We start from the raw sequence: 20,199 nt of genomic DNA, 5'->3' as shown, positions 1-20,199 counted from the left end.
GAGACAGGAGAGACAGAGAAGGTGGGGAGGAGCTGGAAGCATCAACTCCCATATGTGCCTTGACCAGGCAAGCCCAGGGTTTCAAACCGGCGACCTCAGCATTTCCAGGTCGACGCTTTATCCACTGCGCCACCACAGGTCAGGCTATAACTTATTTTTTATACGTTCAGGTATGTCACGTGACAAGCCCTCATATTTCTCAAAAGGCATATGATCATCATGGGTAGGGATGTTGACATAGTTCTCTCCATTGTCCAACTTCCCTGACAGGACAGCCGTGAGCACACATAGATAAAACAAATAAAGAGCTGAGATCCTTTTATTTTTGAAAATGACCTCACCAAAAAATAAAACTGATGAAAAACTACAAGGGGCTTGGCAGGGAAATCAGAACGTTTGCAAGAATTTTTTTTTTTTTTTTCAGAGACACAGAGAGAGGGATAGATAGGAACAGACAGGAACAGAGAGAGATGAGAAGCATCAATCATCAGTTTTTCGTTGTGACACCTTAGTTGTTCATTGATTGCTTTCTCATATGTGCCTTGAACATGGGCCTTCGGCAGACTCAGACCGAATAACTCCTTGCTTAAGTCAGTGACCTTGGGTTCAAGCTGGTGAGCCTTGCTCAAACCAGATGAGCCCATACTCAAGTGGGAGACCTAGGGGTCTCAAACCTAGGTCCTCCGCATCCCAGTCCATGCTCTATCCACTGCGCAACTGCCTGGTCAGGCTGCAAGAAATTTTTTTGTTCTTTTTGTTTAGTTTGTCTTATCCCCTCCTTTAAAAATTGTTTTTCTGGCCTGACCTGTGGTGGTGCAGTGGATCAAGAGTCGACCTGGAGCCTGACCAGGCAGTGGCACAGTGGATAGAGCGTCGGATTAGGATGCGGAGGGCCCAGGTTCGAGACCCCAAAGTAGCCAGCTTGAGCACGGGCTCATCTGGTTTGAGCAAAAGCTCACCAGCTTCAACCCAAGGTTGCTGGCTCAAGCAAGGGGTTACTCAGTCTGCCGAAGACCCACGGTCAAGGCACATATAAGAAAGCAATCAATGAACAATTAAGGTGTTGCAATGAGCAACGAAAAACTAATGATTGATGCTTCTCATCTCTCCGTTCCTGTCTGTCTGTCCCTGTCTATCCCTGTCTCCTACTCTGTCTCTAAAAAAAAAAAAAAAAGAGTCGACTTGGAATGCTGAGGTCGCTGGTTCGAAACCCTGCACTTGCCTGGTCAAGGCACATATGGGAGTTGATGCTTCCTGATCCCACCTCCCTTTCTCTCTCTCTCTTTAAAATAAATATATAAAAAAATTAAAAATAAATGAAAATGGTTTTTTTTTTTTTATTGTTTTATTGTATTTATTTTTAATGGGGTGACATCAGTAAATCAAGATACATATATTCGCCTGACCTGTGTTGGCACAGTGGATAAAGCGTCGACCTGGAAATGCTGAGGTCGCCGGTTCAAAACCCTGGGCTTGCCTGGTCAAGGCACATATGGGAGTTGATGCTTCCTGCTCCTCCCCCTTCTCTCTCTCTGTCTCTCTCTCCTCTCCTCTCTCTCTCTCTCCTTTCTAAAATGAATAAAAAAAAAAAAAAAAAGATACATATATTCAAAGATAATATGTCCAGGTTATCTTAAAGTTCAATTATGTTGCATACCCATCACCCAAAGTCAGATTGTCCTGTCACCCTCTATCTAGTTCTCTTTGTGCCCCTCCCCCTCCCCCTTCCCTCTCCCTCTCCCCCTCCCCCCGTAACCACCACACTCTTATCAATGTCTCTTGGTCTCACTTTTATGTCCCATCTACGTATGGAAAAATGCAGTTCCTGGTTTTTTCTGATTTACTTATTTCACTCCGTATAATGTTGTCAAGATCCCACCATTTTGCTATAAATGATCCGATGTCATCATTTCTTATGGCTGAGTAGTATTCCATAGTGTATATGTGCCACATCTTCTTTATCCAGTTATCTATTGATGGGCTTTTTGGTTGTTTCCATGTCCTGGCCACTGTGAACAATGCTGCAATGAACATGGGGCTGCATGTGTCTTTACAAGTCAATGTTTCTGAGTTTTTGGGGTATATACCCAGTAGAGGGATTGCTGGGTCATAAGGTAGTTCTATTTTCAGTTTTTTGAGGAACCACCATACTTTCTTCCATAATGGTTGTAAAAAATGGTTTTTCTAATAGAAAGCTGAGATGGTTTCCTCACTGTAAACCAAATAGCCTGTGGGTGAAGGTTTCTTTCTTCCTTCCTTTTGTTTTTTTTGAAAGAGGGAGGGAGAGAGGGAGAAAGAGTAGCGTTAACTTGTTCCATTTAGTTGTGCACCCATTGATTTTTCTGATAGGAGCCCTGACCAAGGCTCCAACCAGTGACCTTGGGATCTAGCAAGCAATTCCAAGATCGAGCCTGGCAACTCAGAGTTCTGGATGGCAAGTAAGAGTTTTTTCTTTTTTAATTTTATCAAAATATAACTTTTTAGTGGTTATATTCAAATCTATCCCTCAGTGAGTTCTCTGACGCTGATGGAGGTGGACCCAATGGTGACAAGTCTTGTCTCTGATAGGGGTCCCTCTGGGATGAGGGTTGGCTGAGCTATGGCTGAAGATCCATGCACTGCATTCACAGGGCTTCTCATGTGTTGCAGAGCTGACAAAGAAAACCCATTCCGGCCGGGAGGGGTTGGCTCAGTGGTAGAGCATCAGCCTGGAGTGTGGAGGTCTCAGGTTTGATTCCCGGCCAGGGCACACAGGAGAGGTGCCATCTGCTTCTCCACCCTTTCCCCTCTCCTTCCTCTCTGTCTCTCTCTTTTCCCCTCCCACAGCCAAGGCTCCACTGGAGCAAAGTTGGCCTGGGTGCTGAGGACAGCTCCATGGTCTCTACCTCAGGCGCTAGAATGGCTCCAGTTGCAATGGAGCAATGTCCCAGATGAGCAGAGCATTGCCCCCTGGTTGGGCATGCCATGTGGATCCTGGTTGGGCGCATGCAGGAATCTGTCTGTCTGTCTGCCTCCCTGCTTCTCTCTTCAGAAAAATACAAAAAACAACACCCCCCCCCAAAGAAAACCCTTTCCAACATTCTTAGCCTTGAAGGAGTTTTTCCACTAGGGCGGATTCCCTTTAAGAAGCCCCATCTCTGTAAAAAAATTAAATAAATAAATAAATAAATAAATAAATAAATAAATAAAAGAACCCCCAGAGGAGCAGTGGGGGCGGCATCGCTCCAGCCCCAGCACTGGCCAGGCTTTCGCGCAGGAGTGCACCCGGTGGTGCTGCAGGAGGTGGGACCTGCGCTTGAAGACTTTCCCGCACTGTGCGCATGAGTAGCGCGTCTCCCCACTGTGGATGACTAAGTGCTGCAGCTAGTACGTGCTCAGTGGAAGGCCTTCCCACACTGCGCGCATGCATACGGCCTCTCTCTAGTGTGCACGCGCTAATGCTGCAGGAGCTCGGAGCCGCACCGCAAGGCCTTGCCGCACTGCGCGCATGAGCACAGCTTCACCCCCGTGTGCACAGAGAGGTGCTGTGCCAAGTGCACTCTGTGGCTGAAGGACCTCTCGCACTCTTGGCACATAAAGAGTCTCTCCCCACTGTGGGTCCTGCGGTGGCGAAGGAAGGTTGAGCGGTGGTTGAAGGCCCTCCAGCACTGTCCACGCTCGTAGGGCTTCTCCCCAGTATGGACCGGGCGGTGCTGAGCCAGGTAGGACCTGCACTTGAAGGCCTTCCCGCACACGGAACACATGCATGGCTTCTCCCCCATATGGGTGAGGTGGTGCCGGGTGAGGTGGTGCCAGGTGAGGGTAGAGCTCTGGCTGAAGCTTTTCCCACATGCGTTGCATTCATAGGGCTTTGTTCTGGTGTGAACCCACTGGTGACGCAGGAGGTACCACTTTTGGCTGAAGCTTTTCCCACACTGTTTGCACTGGTAGAGGTTCCTCACTGGCTCGGTAATGGGGCTTTTCCGTGGTTCCTTTGGGTCATGTTCATGGAGAACCCCCTCTCCTGGGACACTCTGGAGTGCAGACTGTCATCTGTCCCGAAACTGTCATCTTCCAGGATCCTTTGCCCAGGATGGTCTCCTCGTGGGGGTCTGCTTTTAGCATCGTTTCCAAATGCCCTTCCAGGTCCCTGGTCTGGTCCAACCTGGAGTCCCTGGATGATCCTGGAGTCAGGCTTCCATGGAGCAAGACTCCCTCACACAAAACCGGCAGAGCAGTGTTTCGCTCTCTGGTCTGAAGTTTGGCTCCATCACCTGAGGAAAATCCAGGACATAGAGGGGGACTTTTAGTGATGCACCATAGAGGAAACAACACACACTTCAGTGGGCAAGTGAGGATGAAAACACCACTTCTGGTGTTGGCTGTTTTCAGGACCCTATGACATAGGTTTCCAATGACCTTTATGGTCCTTGTACCCTTGACACCTTTCAAGGGAAAATCTGGCTAGCAGGATGGACCTGGGACAGAGAACACCTGGAATGGAGGACCCCTTTCACAGTCCAGAGTAGAGGAGGGAGGGCAGTTTCAATAACACTGTCTAGGAGACGGGGAAGAAGGGGGATGGGTAGAGGGGAATGTGCCCTAAGAACTGACATCTTGCCCTGGCTGGCTGGTTTGGCTAGTTAGAGCATCATCCTGAAGCAGAGGTTGCTGGTTCGATCCCCAGTTGGGGCACATATAGGAGCAGATCAACGTTCCTGTCTCTCTCTTGCGCACACACACTCTCTCCCTCTCTCTAAAGTTAATAAATAATAAAAATATATATTTTAAAAATTGCCATCTCAGCTCTGGCCAGGAAGCTCAGTATGTCGGAGTGTCATCCCAGTATGCTAAGGTTGCAGGTTTCATCCCCACGCAGGGCACATATAAGAATCAACCAATGAATGGATAAATAAGTGGAACAGCAAATCAATGTTTCTCTCTCTCTCCCCTCCCTACATCTCTAAAAGCAATCAAGAAATAAACATTAAAAAATTTTTTTTTAATTTATTTTTTTAGAGAGTGAGAGAGAAGGGCTTGGCGAGGATCAGGAAGCATCAACTTCCATATGTGCCTTAACCAGGCAAGCCCCAGGTTTTGAACTGGTGACCTCTGTGTTTCAGGTTGACCCTTTATTCACTGCTCCACCTCAGGTCAGGCACTCAGCACAGTTCTTGACTTGAGTGTTCACTAAACTGTGGGTCATTATCCTTGTTCTCTGTGATGGTTAATTTTACATGACCCTTGGCCAGGGTATCTTGCTCAGTTGTTTTGGTCAGATACCAGTCTAGATGTTGCTGTGAGGTAGCTTTTTTTTTAACAATTTTTTTTAAAATTTATAGACTGATTCAGTCTTTTTTTGTGGTTAATGATTTTTTCCTTCTTATTTAAGGTATATTTCTTTTTTTTTTTTGAAGTTGGAAATGGGGAGACAGACAGACTCCCGCATGTGTCCGACTGGGATTCACCCGGCATGCCCACCAGGGGGCGATGCTCTGCCCATGTGGGGCGTTGCTCTGTTGCAACCAGAGCCATCCTAGCGCCTGAGGCAGAGGCCATGGAGCCATCCTCAGCGCCTGTGCCAACTTTGCTCCAGTGGAGCCTTGGTTGCGGGAGGGGAAGAGACAGAGAGGAAGGAGAGGGGGAGGGGAGGAGAAGCAGATGAGCGCTTCTCCTGTGTGCCCTGGCCGGGAATCGAACCCAGGACTCCTGTACGCCAGGCCGACGCTCTACCACTGAGCCAACCGGTGAGGGCCTGTGAGGTAGCTTTTGAGTGTGATTAACATTTAAATCAGTGGATTTTTGAGAAAAACAGACTACGCTTCCTAATGTGGTGGGCCTCAGCCAACCACCTGATGGCCTTATGAATGAGCCCCCCCCCCCCAGAGAGGGAAGGAATTAGCCTCCATACTCAAGTCTGCCAACACCCAGTCTTCCAGCACACAGGCCTGCCTTGCAGACTTTGAAATTGCTTATCCCTCATAATCTCAAAAGTGAACTCTTTAAAATAAATAAAATACCTCTGTCCTGTTGGTTCTGATTCACTGGGGAACCCTGAATAATACAGGATGGGGCAAAAGAAGGTGTAGTTATCCATATGGAAAATAATATAATAATAAGTAATAGAAGATTAACTCTTTCGTGTTCTCACAACAGTATACCTACTTTTGACCCACCCTGTGTGTTCTTATTGTTGCATTAGGAAATTAGGGTGACAGCAATGATATCAGCAAGAACAAGATGCTTGTTCTACAAGCCAAGGACAGGGTCCTCCGTAGAAACCAACCCTGCCAACATACTGAACTTGGACTTCCAGCCTCCAGAGCTGTGAGAAAATAAACTTCTGTCGTTAAATATACAGGAGCATGTGGGCGCACTCATACATTCACACACACTGAAAAAATAATAAAGAATAAAACAAATCTGCAGAGACAGTGTAAACAGTGGATACCACTGTAGGAGGAGCTATTGACAAGAATGGGGCACCAGGAAGACGCCATGGTCCCAGGAATATTCCAAGTGCTGACCAGGGCAGATGACACTTGTTAATACATATGTAAAAATTTAAGCTGAACCCTTAAGATTTGTGCACATTACAGTACATTCTGATATAAAAACAATGAAGAAGAGTTTAAACAGTGGGTATGGAAGTCAAGTGTATACATCTTTCCAAGAAATGAGATAACTCCCTTGATGAACTTGGCTTTATAAGTAGAGTACACATTGGTTGAGGGCTTCCAAAGATCTAATACTTATTTGTGTTTTCTTTTTCCCCAAGTTGAAAGCACCCCGAGCACGTTGTCTGTTGAGCAGACAGAGGATGAAGACAGACAAGGCAAAGAACAAGTGAATAAGCAAATTCCTAAGAAGGTAAAGGTATGAACTGTGTGGGCTCGCCGGCCATGACCACTACTCAGACATCATCTACAGAGGATAAGGGAAGGCACAGGTGTGAGGCCGACACCACGGAGCCTTTAAGCATTTTGGAGGAGAACACTTGTTATTAATATTTTTTACATTCTTTTTTTCTTTTTTTTTTTTTTTACAGAGAGAGAGCCAGAGAGAGGGATAGACAGGGACAGACAGACAGGAATGGAGAGATGAAAAGCACCAATCATTAGTTTTTTGTTGCACGTTGCAACACCTTAATTGTTCATTGATTGCTTTCTCACACGCGCCTTGACCGTGGGCTTTCAGCAGACCGAGTAACCCCTTGCTCGAGCCAGCGACCTTGGGCTCAAGCTGGTGAGCTTTTTGCTCAAACCAGATGAGCCCTCGCTCAAGTTGGCGACCTCGGGATCTTGAACTTGGGTTTTCTACATCCCAGTCTGACGCTCTATCCACTGTGCCACCGCCCGGTCAGGCTGTTTTTTACATTCTTATTGAATTTATTATGGTGACACTGACATTGCCTTTATTTTTAACATGCTGTTGATAATGTACTAAGACACCAGTGACCAAGGAAGGGGTGAGGAATTGGGGCGTGTCTGAGTGGCTGCAGAAGCTGGTGCAGGAAGAGCTCACCAGAGGCGAGAGCAGATGGGGGAGACCTGGTGAGTCTCTGGCATCATTCAGGCAAAAGATAATGAATGAAGGCCCTGGCTGGATGGCTCAGTGGTAGAGTGTGGCCCAGCATGTGGAAGTTCTGGGTTTGATTCCCGGTCAGGGCACAATGGAGAAGTGCCCATCTGCTTTTCCACCCTTCCTCCTCTCCTTCCTCTTTGTCTCTCTCTTCCCCTCCTGCAGCCAAGGCTCCATTGGAACAAAGTTGGCCTGGGTGCTGAGGAAGGCTCCATGGCCTCTGCCTCAGGCGCTAGAATGGCTTCAGTTTCAATGGAGCATCGCCCCCTGGTGGGCATGCCAGGTGGATCCCGGTTGGGCACATGGGGGAGTTTTTCTGTCTGCCTCCTTACTTCTCACTTCTGAAAAATTAAAAAAAAAAAAAAAAAAAAAGATAATGAATGAAGATGATGGAGATGAGGTCAGGGGACACAGACAAATCAAATGAGCAGGACCCGGGATGTATGGCTGTTGGATTTAATGGAGACAGAGATGAGGAGGTATTTCCAGTCTTACCTGCTTGGATGGCAGGACCTTCTCTGAACTGTGGGTGTGGGATGAGTGGGCATGCTCACAAGGGTCTTCTCAGGCACGATAAGCCTCTGAGACCCTTACGTGGCAGTTAGGGGTAGCATCTGGAATGGTTGGCTGCTGCTGGAGCTGGCCACCAACACTTACAGGCTGGCTGGGCAGCCTAGCAGTCACCAGAGAGGACATCATGACATGCTGTGGATGACTCCAGCTACACTCACAGCATAGATGAAGACCAAATGTTACCTCGGTGTTTCTGGCAAGCGGGCAAGGAAGATACTGTGCAAGGGGCGGCTTCTGAGTGTTTGATGGATCGACAGGAGGGTGGAGGAGCAAATGGAGAAGGTGGTAAATACGGTTTCACAACATATGTGTAGATAAGTCCTTTCAGGGAGAAGAAAGGTTCCCTTTTCCTTTGGATCCAGAAAGAAATGTGTGGAACCATCACTGCTCATTATGATTTGATTAATATAATTCCATGACTACACTAAGAGCTGACTTTTTTTTTTTGTATTTTTCCGGACAGAATCCTGCATGCTCTGGACCAGGACCTACCTGGCATGCCCACCAGGGGGCAATGCTCTGCCCATCTGGGTAGCTGCCCCATTATAACCGGAGCCATTCTAGTGACTGAGGCAGAGGCCATGGAGCCATCCTCAGTGCCCGGGCCAACTTTGCTCCAGTGGAGCCTTGGCTACGGGAGGGGAAGGAAGAGACAGAGAGAAAGGAGAGGGGGAAGGGTGGAGAAGCAGATGGGCGCTTCTCCTGTGTGCCCTGTCTGGGAATCAAACCAGGGACTTCCACACGCTGGGCCGACGCTCTACCACTGAGCCAACTGGCCAGGGTGGCACCCGAGTCTTTAAATAACAGGGTGGTTCAGTCGACGTGGTGATGTACACACCTTAATGTGAAAAGAACAACCAGGACCCCCCTGAGTTTCCCACAAAGCTCAGGGCAGTGGTATTCTGAAGACTGCCGTGACCCCACCTGCTGGCTCCTACCTGAACAGGTGCTCCGTAAACGGCCTCACTTCACCCTGCAGAGCTCCTGCCCTTGCTCCAGCAGATGGGTCAGCTCTGGCTTGGGAACTGGATTAGAGAGGAGAGAGAGAGAGACAGAGACAGAGAGACAGAGAGAGAGAAGGGGGGAGGAGCTGGAAGCATCAACTCCCATATGTGCCTTGACCAGGCAAGCCCAGGGTTTCAAACCGGTGACCTCAGCATTTCCAGGTCGACGCATTATCCACTGCGCCACCACAGGTCAGGCTGGATATGGGTGTTTTGCAGAGAGTGAAACCTCTCCATCCTGTCTAGGACTTCAGGACGGGGACAATACTGTGAATGAAGCCACTACCAAAATAAAGAAAATGCTAATGTGTGACCTGGACACCAAGGGCACAAATCCCACTCCTGGCTGCAACTGTTGAGAAGGGTGGTTCTGTCTGTCTGCACAATACCACTAACCTTGAATTTCACCAGCCAAAGCCAACACTGTTCAGGTGCACAACACTTTCACACAGCCATGGACACCAGAAATGTCAGCCCATTCTTCCAGAAGGTATTCTGTAATTAATCTAAGCCACTAGTTCTCAAAAACCCCATGGTTCAGAACCACCTAGGCATGCCTGATTTCAACCTCAAACCAAAAGAAACTCAATCTCTCAGGATGAGACCCAAGCATCAGTATCTGTGAAACTTCCCCAGGGTTCAGGTGCCCAGGGAGGATTGAAAATGCTTGTAGAAGTCAGTTGGTGAGCCTGACCAGGTGGAGGCACAGTGGATATAGTGTCGGACTGGGCAGCAGAGTACCCAGGTTCAAAACCCCGAGGTTGCCGGCTTGAACGTGGGCTCATCGAGCTTGAGCACTGGCTCACCAGCTTGAGTGCGGGGTTGCTGGCTTGAGCATGGGATCATAGACATGACCACATAGTTGCTGGCTTGAGCCCAAGGTCTCTGGCTTGAAACCCAAAGTTGCCAGCTTGAGCAAGTGATCACTCTGCTGTAGCTCCCGGGTCAAGTGATCACTCTGCTGTAGCTCCCCACCTGCTGGCTCCTACCTGAACAGGTGCTCCGTAAACGGCCTCACTTCACCCTGCAGAGCTCCTGCCCTTGCTCCAGCAGATGGGTCAGCTCTGGCTTGGGAACTGGATTAGAGAGGAGAGAGAGAGAGAGAGACAGAGAGACAGAGAGAGAGAAGGGGGGAGGAGCTGGAAGCATCAACTCCCATATGTGCCTTGACCAGGCAAGCACCTGAACAGTGTTGGCTTTGGCTGGTGAAATTCAAGGTTAGTGGTATTGTGCAGACAGACAGAACCACCCTTCTCAACAGTTGCAGCCAGGAGTGGGATTTGTGCCCTTGGTGTCCAGGTCACACATTAGCATTTTCTTTATTTTGGTAGTGGCTTCATTCACAGTATTGTCCCCGTCCTGAAGTCCTAGACAGGATGGAGAGGTTTCACTCTCTGCAAAACACCCATATCCAGCCTGACCTGTGGTGGCGCAGTGGATAATGCGTCGACCTGGGATAATGCGTCGACCTTAGTTGAATGAACAACTAAGGAGCTGCAACAAAGAATTGATGTTTCTCATCTCTCTCTGCCTTTCTGTCTCTGTCCCTGTCTGTCACTTTCTCTGACTCTCTCTGTTTCTATAAAAAAAAAAAAAAAAAGTCAGTTGGTGAATGGCATCCCTGATCACTAGTAATTTTTTTTTAAATTTAGTCATTGGAGGGAAGGCAGAGACAGACTCCCGAATGCACCCCAACCAGGATCCACTTGGCAAGCCCACGAGGGGGTGATGTTCTGCTGATCTGGGGCATTGCTCCAACTGAGTTTTTCTTAGTGCCTGAGGCAGAAGCCATGGAGCCATCCTCAGCACCAGAGGCCAGTGTGCTCAAACCAACTGAGCCATGGTTATGTGAATGGAGGAGAGAGAGAGAATGAGAGAGAGAGGAGAGGGGGAAGGGTGGAGAAGCAGATGCGCGCTTCTCCTGTGTGCCCTGGCCGGGAACCGAACCCAGGATTTCCACGCACCGGGCCAACGCTCTACCACTAGGATTCTTGTTCTGAAAAGGCCCTGACCGGTTGGCTCAGTGGTAGAGTGTCGGCCTGGCATGCAGGAGTCCTGGGTTCGATTCCCGGCCAGGGCACACAGGAGAAGCGCCCATCTGCTTCTCCACCCCTCCCCCTCTCCTTCCTCTCCATCTCTCTCCTCCCTTCCTGCAGCCAAGGCTCCATCGGAGCAAAGTTGGCCCTGGCACTGAGGATGACTCTGTGGCCTCTGCCTCAGGCACTATAATGGCTCTGGTTGCAACAGAGCGACGCCCCAGATGGGCAGAGCACCGCACCCTGATGGCGCATGCGGGAGTCTGTCTGACTGCCTCCCTGTTTCCAACTTCAGAAAAGTACCAAAAAAAAAAAAGGCCCTGGCCGGTTGGCTCAGCGGTAGAGCGTCAGCCTGGCGTGCGGGGGACCCGGGTTCGATTCCCGGCCAGGGCACATAGGAGAAGCGCCCATTTGCTTCTCCACCCCCATCCCCTCCTTCCTCTCTGTCTCTCTCTTCCCCTCCCGCAGCGAGGCTCCACTGGAGCAAAGATGGCCCGGGCGCTGGGGATGGCTCCTTGGCCTCTGCCCCAGGCACTAGAGTGGCTCTGGTCGCGGCAGAGCGATGCCCCGGAGGGGCAGAGCGTCCCCTCCTGGTGGGCAGAGTGTCGCCCCTGGTGGGCGTGCCGGGTGGATCCCGGTCGGGCACATGCGGGAGTCTGTCTGACTGTCTCTCCCCGTTTCCAGCTTCAGAAAAAAACGCCTGACCAGGCAGTGGCGCAGTGGATAGAGCGTCGGACTGGGATGCAGAAGTACCCAGGTTCGAGACTCCGAGGTCACGCGCGGGCTCATCTGGCTTGAGCAAAGAGCTCGCCAGCTTGGACCCAAGGTCGCTGGCTCCAGCAAGGGGTTACTCGGTCTGCTGAAGGCCCACGGTCAAGGCACATGTGAGAAAGCAATCAATGAACAACTAAGAAGTCGCAATGCGCAACGAGAAACTGATGATTGATGCTTCTCATCTCTCTCTGTTCCCGTCTGTCTGTCCCTGTCTATCTCTGCCTCTGTAAAAAAAAAAAAAAGGCGGGTGATCCTGTGTGGGAGCAGAGGGCTCAGCAGGTGGCATGCTGCCTTGGTCACTGCCATAGCCTCCTACAATGCTGCCAGGGCCGGCCGGAGCAAATGGCAGATGGCTGGTCCAGGCAGAGGAACAGAGAGAACCTCCATGTCATTCTGTTACATGCCGCTAAGTATGTCTCAACAGAGACCAGAGGATTCTGTGTAGAAGTCCATGACTGAGCTCCTGGGACCCGCTGAAGTCTCAGCTGCCAAATTTTGATCCACAGCCCAGAATCCATTTCAGTCATAGTCACTGATATGTGCTGTGTGTCTGGTACTGACCTCAGGCAGGAGGCGGGTCAAAAGGTTAATCGGCCACTTGAGCTCACTTCCACCTCAGGACCTTTTCTCATGTTGGTTCCTCCACTGGGAACCCCTCCTCCGTTACCTTCCCAGCTAGCGCTTTGCCTTCGAGTCTCTGCTCCAATATGACTTCGTCAGATAGGTTATGACCTCCTGGTTACATACTCCTAAATTTGCCTTCTTTTTCCTTCTATAACTCATCAAAATTCATCTGAGAGCTGATGTCAACCCTCCCAGCATGTACAATGTACCATCATTACTGATGATTTCCCTTTAAACTGACCCACTTTTTTAAAAAAAATTTTATTTATTTATTATTTTTTACAGAAACAGAGAGTCAGAGAGAGGGATAGATAGGGACAGACAGGAACAGAGAGAGATGAGAAGCATCAATCATCAGTTTTTCATTGCAACACCTTAGTTGTTCATTGATTGCTTTCTCATATGTGCCTTGACCGTGGGCCTTCAGCAGACTGAGTGACCCCTTGCTCAAGCCAGCAACCTTGGGTCCAAGCTGGTGAGCTTTTGCTCAAACCAGATGAGCTCGCACTCAAGCTGGCAACCTCGGGGTCTCGAACCTGGGTCATCCGCATCCCAGTCCGACGCTCTATCCACTGCGCCACCGCCTGGTCAGGCTAAACTGACCCACTTTTTATTGTTCTTAAATATTTTAATCTAAGAGAAACCCTGTTGTCCTGGATGGATAGCTTGTTTGGTTAGAACATTATCCTGATTCACAAAGGTTGTAGGTTCGATCCCCGTCAGGGCATATACAGGAACAGATCAGTGTTTTTGTCTGTCTCTCCCTTTTTCTCTCTAAAATCAATAAATAAATTTAAAACATAAAAAAATAAATAGGCTCTGGCTTGTTGGCTCAGCAGTAGAGCGTTGGCCTGGTGTGTGGAAGTCATGGTTTCAATTTACGCTCAGGGCACACAGAAGAGCTCCCATCTGCTTCTCCACCCTTCCTCCTCTCCTTTGTCTCTGTCTCTCTCTTCCCCTCCCGCAGCCAAGGCTCCATTGGAACAAAGTTGGCCTGGACATTGAGGATGGCTCTGTGGCCTCCACCTCAGGCGCTAGAATGTCTCGGGTTGCAAAGGAGCATCGCTCCTGGTGGGCATGCCAGGTAGATCCTGGTTGGGCACATGCAAGAGTCTGTCTCTCTCCTCCCTGCTTCTCACTTAAGAAAAATTCCCCAAAAGAAATAATAATAAACCCCATAAAAATAAATAAAAAGAACCCTGTTTTGTTTTGGAAAATGAGAAAAGTCCATTTCACGTCCCACAATGGGAAGTTACCATCAAAACACAACAATGAAATCAAAATAGTGCCACCAAGTCCTGGAGAGCTCATGCCGATGCTTGGGGCTGTGAAGTGGAGGGTGCTCCTTCTGTTGAAAAGAGAAACTGGTCACAATTAGGTGACACCACAGACTCAGCACTGATAAGACTTTCTCTTGACAGCAACCAGCATGCCAGACAGAGAAGATGAAAAGACTGGCTTTCTCAGGGAATCTACCCATGGCACCTATGACATTCCTACGCACCTTCTAAATCATCTCCTGTGTGGCCCAGGCCTCAGGAAATATGATGACTGTGTAGACACCAGGGACTTCTTTTACCAAGATTGTGTTGTCTACAACATCCTTGGGTGACTGATGACAAATGACATGTGGGCGTCTGCCTGACTCAACCTCTTTTCAGAGAACATCCTGTCACCCTGATGAGTGGACCTGGGGACCCCTAACCCAATCAGAAGTCAGTTTCCCTCCTGTTGCTTCTGGGATACAGACCTCAGACTGAGGTCTGAGTGTGCTGGGCATTGGGGTAAAGATTCGTGTTCAGAAAGACATTGTTTCCTCCCAACCGTCCCTGATGCAGACACAGGAGACCAGGATGGAGAAGGGACCAGAAAGCTGCAGTGGCTGTGGGGAAGAGAGATGGTGGCTTCTGTGGCCTTGTTTCTTTTTTGCTTTTTTTCCCCCCGAAGTTAGAAGTGGGTGGCAGTCAGACAGACTCCCGCATGTGCCCAACCAGGATCCACCCAGCATGCCCACCAGGGGGCGATGCTCTGCTGCAACCGTAGCCATTCCAGTGCCTGAGGTGGAGGCCATGGAGCCATCCTCAGTGCCCAGGCCAACTTTTGCTCTCATGGAGTCATGGCTGCGGGAGGGAAAGAGAGAGAGAGAGGAAGGAGAGTAGGAAGGGTGGAGAAGCAGATGGGCGCTTCTCTGTGTGCCCTGGCTGGGAATCAAACCTGGGACTTTGACACTCCGGGGTGACACTCTACCACTGAGAAAACCAGCCAGGGCCAGTCTGTGGCCTTGACCAGCCAGAAATCAAGGTTATGTTCCCTGACAGGGATTAGAGGTGAGAGCTTACCCAGTGAGACCAGGAGCCCACAGGTCTCCAACATCACCTTCCAGTATAGGATCCTCTGAGTCACGTCCAGCAATTCTCACTGCCCAGGTGAAGGTCACAAATACATCTTTGAAGGTCACTGGAGCCTAGAAAGTCAAACACAGTAGCACCATGCACCTTATGGCTGTGGCTGAGATCAGAGCCTGTCAGTCACTGGTGAAGATGCAGAGACCTAGGATCAAATCAACAAGGCCTCCTGAGGGTCAAGCCCTGTGCTGGACTCCAAGGGGAGGAGTATGGGGCCTTTAGATATAATGCTGATGTGGCTGAGAAAAGAATTTTCCTAGGGAAGTCACTAGAGGTGATGCAGACAATGGCATGCCCATGAGAACTGTGGGGCAGCGAGTGGTCTGGAATGTGAGGAATAAGGGAAAACCATGATGACGATCCCAACAATGGATAAAGCAGCTGAAGCCCTGGCCAGTTGGCTCAGGGGTAGAGCGTTGGCCAGGCATGTGGAAGTCTTGGGTGCAATTCCCGGCCAGGGCACACAGGAGAAGTACCCATCAGTTTCTCCACCCTTCCCCCTCTCCTTCCTCTCTGTCTCTCTCTTCCCCTCCCGCAGCCAAGGCTCCATGGAAGCAAAGTTGGCCCCAGGCGCTGAGGACAGCTCCATGGCCTCTGCCTAAGGCACTGGAATGGCCCTGGTTCCAGTGGAGCGATACCCCAGGTGGGCAGAGCATTGCCCCCTGGTGGGCATGCCATGTGGATCCTGGTTGGGCGCATGCGGGAGTCTGTCTCTCTGCCTCCCTACTTCTCACTTCAGAAAAATACAAAAAGAAAAAGAAGGAAAAAGCAGCTGCTAAGCCTCCCTGGTCCTTGCTGTCACCCTTCCCATGTGAGGGCTTCACATGCCAGGGTGGACTGTCTCCAGCTCTGGAGCCAGACTCATGACATTGAATCAGAATACTGACTGATGCTTGCCAGCAGTGTGGACATGGGAGCACATGACATCACTTCTCTAAGTCTTGGTTTCCACATCAGTGCAGGGATCATGTTTGCTTCACCAGACAGTTCTGAGAACTCAAGAGGAAATGTTCATGGGAGAAACACGGAAGCACCAGACGGGTAAGTGTTCAACGTATTTTGTGACTTTTCCTTACCCTCCCTCAGCCCATAAGGTAAATGCCACCATCACTTTCATGTCACAGTCAGTGGGAACTCAAGAAATTCACCTACCATCCCATAGTTAAGGAGCAGATTTAAGCAGGTGGGATTTAAATTTCCAAAGGAAGGTGGCAAAGAGTTGGGGCCAGCTCGGAGCCAGGAGTATCTTAGGTAGAACTAAAAGAGCCAGGAAAAGATTATCTTAACAGGTGACACTGAGGCACAGGATGGATGCAGAGAGACAGCCCTGCAGAGACCTGGGGACAGGGCCCCAGAGAAAGGAAAGTACAAGGGCAAAGGTTGCAAAATGGACAGGAGTTTGGTTAGGTTCAAGACCACCTGGGTGGGTGCCCCAAGCAAGGGAAAGAGTGTGGAGGTAGTCAGAGGGGCAGATCCAGGGGAGCCCTGCTGGCTATAGTGGGCACTTTGTGTTCATTATAAGAGTGATGGGAGACCGTGAAGGGGAGACCCATTCATTCATTCAACCTTTTATGGAGTACCTTTTACCAACCCAGGCACTTCTAATCTTGGCATAGAGAAGCAACAGGAACTCATGGTTCTGGCCTGGAAACAGAGCCTAAAGAAGCAACTTAATAAATGACCAAGACTGCCTGACCAGGTGGTGGCGCAGTGGATAGAGCGTCGGACTGAGACGTGGAGGACCCAGGTTTGAAATCCTGAGGTCCCCAGCTTGAGCGCGGGCTCATCTGGTTTGAGCGTGGGCTCATCAATTGAGCCCAAGGTCACTGGCTTGAGCAAAGAGTCACTCACTCTGCTGTAGCCCCCAGTTCAGGCACATATGAGAAAGCAATCAATGAACAATTAAGGTGCCGCAATGAAGAAATGATGCTTCTCATCCCTCTCCCTTCCTGTCTGTCTGCCCCTATATGTTTCTGTCCCTCCCTCTGACTCTGTCTCTGTCAAACATAAAATAAATGATCAAAACAGCATCAGAGAGCCCTAAAAATTCTAAAGACAAGAAAATGGAGGAGACTGAAGAGACTACAGTCCACTTTAGATGTAGCAACACCTTTCAGAAAGGCATACTCCAGTGAGCCTGACAAAGTGAGGGAGGGAGACTATAGATGGGAAATTAACAAGACGAATCCTGACAGAGATCTGGGTTCTGGTGAGGGCAGTAGTTTGTCAGAGAGTGGCCTGGGGCCTCCGGTGCCTTTCAAAGGAACATCCCATTTCTATAACCACTGACCATTTCAATGTGCTCCCTTTTCAAATACAACTAAATGTACCGAACAAGAAAAAGGATTCACTACTGTGAGTGGGAAGCCAGGTTTACCCAGCCTGGTATGTAGAGGCTGCCAGCCTGGAAGGTATCTCTGTGGAAACGCTGATCCACATTGGGCACGGGTGGGCACACCACCAACGTGTCCTTTCTAGTTTACTCAATCAAGAAGAGAAACTGTCAATGGCCCTGGCCAGTTTGCTACGAGGTAGAGCGTCGGCCCAGCGTGTGGAAGTCCCAGGTTTGATTCCCGGCCAGGGCACAGGGGCGAAGCGCCCATCTGCTTCTCCACCCTTCCCCTTCTCCTTTCTCTCTATCTCTCTCTTCCCCTCTGCAGCCAAGGCTCCACTGGAGCAAAGTTGGCCTGGGCGCTGAGGATGGCTCCATGGCCTCTGCCTCAGGTGCTAGAATGGCTCCGGTTGCAAAGAAACAATGGCCCCAGATGGGCAGAGAATCGCCACCAAGTGGGCATGCCGGGTGGATCCGGTCAGGCACATGTGGGAGTTGTCTCTGTGCCTCCCAGCTTCTCACTTCAGAAAAATACAAAACAAAACAAAAAACAGAGATAAATAACTCCAAAATGTTAAAATAAGAAAAAAAGAGAGAGAAACTGTCAGTATCCCTATTTTATGGCCTGAAAACCAAGCTCAGAGCAGCGAGGGGCTTGCTGAGGATCACAGCCACGCTCAGGGGCGCAGCCGGACCCACAGTGGGGGGGTCTCTCCCTTACACAACGGTGTCCTCTCGGGAGCAGAATCGGAACTCGACCCCATGGAGTCCCCGACCTGGACGGTGATCCAAAGCCGAGAGGGATCCTATCCCGGGGCTCCCGAGACACTACGGCCGGAACAAGAAGTAACCCACCGGATCCTGTTGTCTGTCGCGAGAGGGCGAGGGGTCTGGGGCATCCCGGCCACTCACCTGCGCCGGTGCCATCGGCGCCATCATGGGACCACGCGAAGACGCCGAGGACTCCGCGGGCTCAGCCGCCAGTCCCCCAGGACCTACGCGGGCGCGAGCACCTCACGGTCCTGTCTCCGCTCCAAGCCTACAGACCCACAGGTCACCGTCTGACACCATACCCTCTACGCCGGAAGTCTCGCCGCTGCCAAGCGGGCCAATAATACTTTATCCATTACGTCATTTTCCCGCGACATCCCTCGGGGACTCGCGAAGCACAACCTTTCGGGTAGTGTAGTGTTTTCCTGCACCCGGCTTACCCCAAACTGTTCATCTCCTTCTGGGAGCTAAGGCCCCTGGAGGCGAGAGGAGGGATGCTAGGAATGGCCTGGCAGAGGCTCCAAAGGAGGACATCCTTTGGGGAGTCCCGAAGAGGATGCATCTGGGTTTCCTGGTTGTGTTTTGTGCCTCTTGCTGTTTCAGATGCCTGACAGGCGCTTGCGCAGTGGATAGAGCGTCGAACTAGGGCTCAGACGACCCAGGTTCAAAACCCTGGGATCGTTGGTTTGAGCGCAGGTTCATCTGTTTGAGCGTGAAGTTCCTGGATTGAGCGTGGGATCATAGACATGACCCCATGGCCAGTGGTCCAAGGCCACTGGCTTGAGCAAGGGGTCACTGGCTCTGCTGTAGCCCCAATCAAGGCACATATGAGAAAGCAATGAATGAACAACTAAGGTGCTGCAAAGAAGAATTGATGCTTCTCATCTCTCTCCCTTCCTGTCTATCTGTCCCTATCTATCCCTTTCTCTCTCTCTCTCTGTCTCCATCCAAAAAATAATAGTAATAATAATAATAAGAAGAAACTGCTACAGCAAGTTGAGAGTCTATGAAATTTGGCATCAAGCTTGTCCAAGCGGTGGCACAGTGGATGGAGCATCGGACTGGGAAGTGTAGTACCCAGGTTTAAGACCTCAAGGTCACTGGCTTGAGTGTGGGCTCATCTGGTTTGAGCAAGGCTCACCAGCTTGCTCCCAAGGTCACTGACTTGAGCAAGGGGTCACTTGCTCTGCTGTAGCGCCCTCCCACCCCCCAGGGTCCAGAAACATGAGGGAGCAATCAGTGAACAACTAAGATGCCACAAAGAAGAATTGATGCTTCTCATCTCTTTGCCTTTCTTTCTGTCTGTCCCTATCTGTCCCTGTCTCTGTCTCTGTCACACACACACAAAAAAATCTGGCATCAGAAGTTTTCCCATTGTGTCTGTGGTTTTCTTTCTTGTTAATTTTCTATTTCTAGTAAGTCCTTTTTATTTTATTTTTTTATTTTTTGACAGAGAGAGTCAGGATAGATAGGAACAGACAGACTGGAAGGGAGAGAGATGAGAAGCAACATTTTTTTTCTCTATTTCTTTCTAGTTTTCTCTCTTTTGTTTTTGTTTTACAGAGACAGAGTCAGAGAGAGGGATAGATAGGGACAGACAGACAGGAATGGAGAGAGATGAGAGGCATCAATCATTAGTTTTTTGTTGCGACATCTTAGTTGTTCATTGATTGATTTCTCATATGTGCCTTGACCGTGGGCCTTCAGCAGACCAAGTAACCCCTTGCTCAAGCCCCTTGGACTTTGGGTCCAAGCTAGTGAGCTTTGCTCAAACCAGATGAGCCTGCGCTCAAGCTGGCGACCTCGGGGTCTTGAACCTGGGTCCTCTGTGTCCCAGTTCTATGCTCTATCCACTGAGCCACTGCCTGGTTAGGCAAGAAGCAATCAATTTTCATTGTGGCACTTTAGTTGTTCATTGATTGCTTTCTCATATGTGCCTTGACCAGGGGGCTACAGCAGACCAAGTAACCCCTTGCTCAAGCCAGGAACCTTGAGTTCAAACTGGTGAGCTTTGCTCAAATCAGATGAACACGTGCTCAAGCTGGCGAATTCTGAGTCCCGAACCTGGTCCTCCGCAGCCCTGTCCGACGCTCTATCCACTCCGCCACAGCCTGGTCAGG

General features: G+C 49.9%; 1 pseudogene; it reads right to left on the bottom strand.

The window, feature by feature from the left end:
• Positions 1-1,767: 1,767 nt before the first annotated feature.
• LOC136331835 (zinc finger protein 550-like) lies at positions 1,768-18,395 on the bottom strand (annotated as a pseudogene).
• Between the last annotated feature and the right edge of the window lie 1,804 nt (positions 18,396-20,199).

Source organism: Saccopteryx bilineata, chromosome 3 (assembly GCF_036850765.1).
Source record: "Saccopteryx bilineata isolate mSacBil1 chromosome 3, mSacBil1_pri_phased_curated, whole genome shotgun sequence".
NCBI classification, from domain to species: Eukaryota; Metazoa; Chordata; class Mammalia; order Chiroptera; family Emballonuridae; genus Saccopteryx; species Saccopteryx bilineata.
Note: the sequence above shows the minus strand (reverse complement) of the source record. Positions and strands in the feature narration are given on the sequence as shown.